Raw genomic sequence first — 7,629 nt, forward strand, 5'->3', positions numbered from 1 at the left:
TTTCAGCTGCGGGATCGGGCTACCAGCAGCGCAGAGCTTGCTCAGGAATGGCAGCAGGCAGGTGTGAGTGCATCTGCACGCACTGTGAGGCGGAGACTCTTGGAGCAAGGCCTGGTCTCAAGGAGGGCAGCAAAGAAGCCACTTCTCTCCAGATAAAACATCAGGGACAGACTGATATTCTGCAAAAGGTACAGGGAGTGGACTGCTGAGGACTGGGGTAAAGTAATTTTCTCTGATGAATCCCCTTTTCGATTGTTTGGGACATCTGGAAAACAGCTTATTCGGAGAAGACGAGGTGAGCGCTACCACCAGTCTTATCTCTGTAAAGCATCCTGAAACCATTCATGTGTGGGGTTGCTTCTCAGCCAAGGGAATCGGCTCTCTCGCAGTCTTGCCTAAAAACACAGCCATGAATAAAGAATGGTACCAGAATGTCCTCCAAGATCAACTTCTCCCAACCATCCAAGAGCAGTTTGGCGATCAACAATGCCTTTTCCAGCATGATGGAGCACCTTGCCATAAAGCAAAGGTGATAACTAAATGGCTCAGGGAACAAAACATAGAGATTTTGGGTCCATGGCCTGGAAACTCCCCAGATCTTAATCCCATTGAGAACTTGTGGTCAATCAGCAAGAGACGGGTGGACAAACAAAAACCTACAAATTCTGACAAAATTCAAGCATTGATTGTGCAAGAATACACTGCTATCAGTCAGGATTTGGTCCAGAAGTTGATTGAGAGCATGCCAGGGAGAATTGCAGAGGTCCTGAAGAAGAAGGGTCAACACTGCAAATATTGACTGGCTGCATTAACTCATTCTAACTGTCAATATAAGCTTTTGTTACGCATAATATGATTGCAATTATATTTCTGTATGTGATAAAAACATCTGACAAACACACATAAAAACCAGAGGGCAGCAGATCATGTGAAAATATAAGATTTGTGTCATTCTCAAAACTTTTGGCCATGACTGTACATTATTATGTACAGTATATTCCATGGTGCTGTACATTATGATATTAATTCAATGGTGCTTTACATTTGAGGGTTTACATGTGGTACACAAAATATACAAAACAAATATAGTACTAACAGTGACCGACTGGCACAGTGGAATAGAGGGCCCTGCCCACAAGGCCTTGCAGTCTATGAGGTTAGAGGGATAGAGACAGAAGGTGAGGGGAGAGACTGTTCAGATAGTGGTGTAGTGACAGTAGTGTTATTGGAGATTATAGGCTTTCCTTGAATAGGTGAGTCTCAGGTGAGGCCATCTTGAAGCCTGTGATTATGGGGGTCAGTCTTACGAGTCTTGGTAAGGAGTTCCAGACTATGGGGGATGCACAAGAGAAATCTTGGAGATGGTTGTTTGAAGATTAGATAAGAGCAGAGCGGAGTAGGAGGTCTTTGGAGGATCGGAGGTTACATGTGGGCAGGTAGCAGGAGATTAGGTTGGAGATATATGGAGGGGACAGGTTGTGGATGGCTTTGTATGTCAGTGTTAGTAACTTGAACTCTATTAGTATTAGTAACTCTATTAGTTAGTAACTTGAATTGTACAGCGCTGCGGAATATGTTGGCGCTATATAAATAACATGTATTATTATTATTATTCGCTGGGCAATGGGTAGCCAGTGAAGGGATTGGCAGAGGGGAGCAGCCGATGAGGATCGGGGGGTGAGATGTATTAAGTGAGCACAGTTTAAGGTGGACTGGAGGGGGGCAAGAGTTAATGTTATGGATAACTGGTGGAGCTGATATTTTTGGCCATATTTGTACACTAAGTTAAGATATGACCCAATGTCTTTAGACTACATTGTAGAGTTGGGACAAATCTTTACATGGTAAGCCATGTAAATTTGTATATAGAACAAACGTCTTCATTCTGTAGCAGACATCTGAACAGTGGCGTAACTAGGAATGGCGGGGCCCCGTGGCGAACTTTTGACATGGGGCCCCCGCTCCCCAAACCGATGCCGAAGACCTCGACTGACCCCCTCCTCCGCACTCTATTATGTCCCTTAGTAAGCCCTGCACACAGTATTATGTCCATTAGTGGCCCCTGCACACACAGTATTAACCCCTATAGTGTCCAATGCACACAGTATTAACCCTTATAGTGTCCCCTGCACACACAGTATTATCCCAATAGTGTCCCCTGCACACACAGTATTAACCCCTATAGTGTCCCCTGCACACACAGTATTATCCCAATAGTGTCCCCTGCACACACAGTATTATCCCCAATAGTGTCCCCTGCACACACAGTATTAACCCCTATAGTGTCCAATGCACACACAGTATTAACCCCTATAGTGTCCAATGCACACAGTATTATCCCCTATAGTGTCCCTTGCACACACAGTATTAACCCCTATAGTGTCCAATGCACACAGTATTATTAACCCCTATAGTGTCCAATGCACACACAGTATTAACCCCTATAGTGTCCAATGCACACACAGTATTATCCCCAATAGTGTCCCCATATGTCCCACTGTGGACACCTATAAACATTTATTATACTCTGGGGTCTGAAAAGACCCCAGAGTATAATAATCGGAGACCCGGGGGATTAAAACCATTAAAAGAACAGAGACAGTTGCTTACCTGTTCCTGTCGGCTGCCGCTCTTGTCCAGCTTTAATGACGTCAGACGTCACATGACCCGGGAAGCTGGCCTGGGTCATGTGACGTCAGAGACATCAGACACGAATGACGGAGGCCTGGCAGGATCGTGGAGAGGTAAGTAACACTGTTTTTTATGTTACCTTACCTCTCCTGTCCGCCGATCATTATACTCGGGGGTCTGCAAAGACCCCCGAGTATAATGATAGCCTCTGTGGGCCCCGCGGTGTCACTTGCCGATCCCGGCCCAGCCAGGATCGGCAAGTGAATAGGGCCCGTAACGGACTTTAAAAAAAAAAACCGCAGCGGTAGCGGCTGTCACCGGGCCCCCTAATGGCCCGGGCCCTGTGGCAGCTGCTACTGCTGCTACCACGGTAGTTACGCCCCTGCATCTGAATAACACTATTTATTCCAGAAATAATTATCTATGCTCTCCTTCCTTTCCCTTTGATCTGGTAGTTTTCCAGTGAAGCTAGATACACTTTATATATTGTGCTATAATGTCATTAAAGTACTGCTCAATGTACGGTTAACCTCTATTGACTTGCAATGGTAATGATGGGCTTCTTACTGTGATATTATGAGTTTCTTACAAATTCTCAGAATTTCTCCTACTCTCCAAAAACACATTAATAAGTCAATTTATAAATATTGTGCTGGCAAAAAGCCCACTATTAAATTACACATAAAGGGAAGCATTAAGCACAGTATGTTGCAGGTATGCACATGTACATGTACACAAGGAGGAGCAAAAAACACAAAGAAAAATAAATTGCTCCTCAAAGAAAGTGAGTAATAAACTTATAAGGACTAACAAAAAATATTTTTGTTATACTTAGTGAAGAGATTAATAATATAAATATTTTCTTCTGAACATTTCCGATGAGTAATATCTTATTCTTCTTCAAGCAAACTTCAGGTAGATTTTGAAGACTTACACCACATTCACACAGCCAAGTTGCACCCATGAATCTTGGTTTGTGTGTTGGCCAGATTTACCAGCCTGAACAGAATGCGGAGACGCTGCACATTGAGTGCCGAATCCTCCATCATCCTCTGGCACCATTCATCTTTAGAGAAAACTCTTGCACTTCCATACCTGATCAGCACATATTCTTTATGGAAAATATATATATTTTCCCTCTATTTGTTTATTATAGTGGACAGTCTAATGAAGGTTAGATAGGTTGTTATTCTAAATGCTACAACCTAGATTACCACTTATAATAGCTAACATATTTCACCCCTATATATTGTATATCTAAAATAGGGGTTCATCAGAGGTATGAAAACACATGTATGCTTGGTATATAACAGGTTAGGAGGTCCCTGCTACATTGCTAACTTTATAGAATTTCTGTCTCCACTAGAATTCCCCCCTTGCATAGAGTAACATATTAGCCAGTGCTGGTGAATTTAGATTGTGGGAGTACGGAGTAAGGCCTTATTCCTTTCTTATTTTTACTCAGCATCACTTGTGTTGCTACACATGTGTAGTTGTGCATATATCTGCTTTGTACCTACCTCATGGCTTTTAGCAAAGTACAGAGTGCTGAGTAGAATGTATATAGTTTGTTTGTAATAGTCGAACAGGAGTAATACTGTTAGTGATAGTGAATGCAAATAATTAAATTTCCTAAAGTATTGGTCCATACAGGAACATGCTGGAGAAATACTTTTCCATAGTAATCTGAATCTGTAAGCTATATTCATTTCTTGACTGTTACTGTCTTTGCTAGAGGCGCAACAATTGTGGTCACAGGTGGTGGGACTGGGCCTGTAGTGGTACGAGGCCCACAGCCAGCTGGAAATGGCGGGGGCCCTGGACCACCATGATATTGGTCAGGGAAAGCCTGGTTCCCCAACCACTATACATATTGTTAATGGAAAGGGGCCCATCTGGGCCCCATTCCATTAGATGCCAGCCCAGGGGAGGTGACAAAAAAAAACGAAAAACACTTACTCACATGTGCTGGGCTCAATATCCACTCTTCACTCCTGGGGCCTATGATTGGGCCCCAGCAGTCACATGGGGAACGCCAGCATAAGGACGTTATTGTACCCCACATGACTGCTGAGGTCCAATCACAGGCCCCAGCAGTGATATCTGGAGAGCAGGACTTCATTCACCAGCAGAAGGTGAGCAAGAAAGATGGGAAAGACATATGGACAGACCGAGGATGCCCCAGAGAACTAAGGTAAGCTGAGTATAAGTGTTTGTCATTTTTAATCACTTCTCCTTGGCCTCTGATTATACTCTGGAGCCTAAAGAAACCCAGAGTATAATAATAGCATCGGCTCTTCTGGAGGTTCTTGGAAGTATATAAGGCTGTGTGGGGGAAACTGTGGATCACATAATACTGTGTGGGGGCCACTGTGGGCTATATAATACTGTGTGAGGGCCACTGTGGGTTATATAATACTGTGGGGGGGGGGGCATTGTGGGCTATATAATACTATGTGGGGGCCACTGTGGGCTATATAATACCATGTGGGGGCCACTTTGGAGCATATAATACTGTTCCAGCATTGTTTACATGCCAGGCGCTGCGCTGCTCACTCACCATATTTTTAATAGCTGCAGTTGTGGGTACAAAAACTGTATCTCTTTGAAGTATCTGAGATATCGCTGCAGGACCTGTAACTGTCACTATCAAGAATATGTGCTAGGGATGAGGTCCCCAGACAAAAGTTTGTACCAGGGCACACAAGACCTTAGTTACGTCACTGGTCTTTTCCATATGTATTAATAACAGTACAGTATCATTAGTGAATACAGTCTAAACAGTAGATACTCACAGAATCATACAAAGAATGTGAAATAAAGACACTACAGATGTATAAGTGGATGAATTGAGCTCCAAGTGTTCATAATCCCAGTACTTGGCTTTTCCTTGTGATATCACAAGGGAAACATCTGTGCATTGCATAAACTTTAGTTACTAGTCTTTCATCAAGCAGATTAAGGTCATTGTTCCACCTCTGAATGCAAGTGAAAGTATAACAGCTTAAAATGTATTTCATTTTTATTTTCTTTTTGTCAATTGGGTTTTAAACAAATATGTTTGCATAGAGCCTTTTCCAGCACAATATCAGGAAAAGACAATCTATTTAAGATTTAGGCGGGGCAGCAAATGCATAGATTACATGGTATTGCCTATGGATTACCCGTTGTTTCCATTACCTCCTCCTCTCACAAGTTTGAACAAAAAAGAAAGAAAAAACAAAAAACAAATAATAGGGTACTGTTGTAAAGATGATAGCTTGTGAAAAGGTAAATAGGAACTCCTATTGCTATGAAAACAGTGTACAGGAAAAGATCGTAGTCACCCATGGAGCTGTCATTCCTGGAATGTCGTTTTCTCCTGCCATCCTCACTGAGAACATACACATTCTACGTGCATATTTGAATGCATTTACCCTGCTCACTGATGCGGCTTGGACTGTACAATACTACAGACAATTACGTATCAAATATGTTAACAGATGGAATGACTTTCTGATAAAGTGGATTGATGGGCAGTGACTCAGTATATGAAAATGTTTACTTGGAATTTTGACATATGCAGCACACCCTACCAGATATGCAAATACCTGAATGATGATTATAATTAAGAGATTTCCAGAAGACTAATTGTCCCTATCTTTATTACATCAGACTAATGCAAATTGTTTACCATGACTCCACTGCCATGTTGTGCTCATAGACATTGTTTTTGTGCTATTTTGTTTGTTTTCGGTTTTATACTATGATAAAAGTGGTGGGTCAACCAACTTGGAAATTGCATAATGCCTAGTTCCCTTATGTCCCACCAGCAGCTCACTGAAGGGTATTTTCTGCCCATGTGTGCGGATAGGACCGATGGAACTTTTCATAGATAGACTAATTAATGAATTAATTGGACCATCCCTCCTTTAATAAAATAAAAGGAAGAAAGAACTCCCCCCAGCTATGTTTTTTTTTCTGTCCTGTGTGGTAGGACAGAAAAAATAGGGACATTTCTTCTTCCCCATATTATGTTCCTTAACTTTTTTCCAGAGAAAAGGATTATTTCAGCCGGAAGACACACAGGTTCTGCAGGTCTGCAATCACAGTCCCAGAGGCATAGACAAAAAATTCTATGGTATACCATGTCGCAGAAAATCCATCTTTCACTCAGGTGGTGGATACATCTGAAAAATGGAAAGGCCATGGTCCAACCTTGGTGGACCCTGCTAACTTTGGACCCATCTCTCTTGGATTGAGGAACCCACCTAGATGAAGTTCCTGTCCAGGGGTCCTGGAACACTTATGAGAAAACAGTGTCATAAAATTGGAGAGAACTTCAAGCCTTGCAGCTGGCACTTCTTCAGTTCTCCAATCAGCTCAAGGGGAAAATGGTCAAAGTACGTTCAGACAATATGACAATTGTTACCAACCCCTTCTCAGAAAAGTGAGGATGTTATTGGGATGAGCATAGAGGAATCTTTCTCATTTCTCTGCAGTAGAGTTGCTCAATTTGATAACAGACCAGCTGAGTCAAGGTCTTTCAGTTCCCAGAGAGTAGTCACTGAATCTGGAGATCTTTCATCTGGTTACCCAGAAGTAGGATTATCTGGAGGTGGATCTCATGGCAACCAGACTCAGCACCAAGGTGGGGAAGTTCTGCTCACTTTATTAGGAGGACAATTCATTGACAGGGGATGCCATGTACATCTCATGCGGTTCAGGTTGGCCTACATATTTCATCCAGTTTCCATGGTAATAGCCATCATACCATTCTGGCCAAAAAGAGCTTGTTTTTCCCAACTCACACAGATGAGTCCTGTGAATTAGTGGAGACTTCCCTAATTCATAACCTGGTGTTTCAGGGCACCCTGCTCTGCCCAGATCTGAAAGTATTCAACCTGATAGCCTGGAGATTGACCAGTCCCTACTATGGTCTAGAGGCCATCCTGAGAACACTCTCTCTCTCTCTTTCCATAGCTGAATCTACCAATAAAAGCTATGCCAATGTACATA

This window comes from Leptodactylus fuscus, chromosome 2, assembly GCF_031893055.1.
Source record: "Leptodactylus fuscus isolate aLepFus1 chromosome 2, aLepFus1.hap2, whole genome shotgun sequence".
Classification (NCBI taxonomy): Eukaryota; Metazoa; Chordata; class Amphibia; order Anura; family Leptodactylidae; genus Leptodactylus; species Leptodactylus fuscus.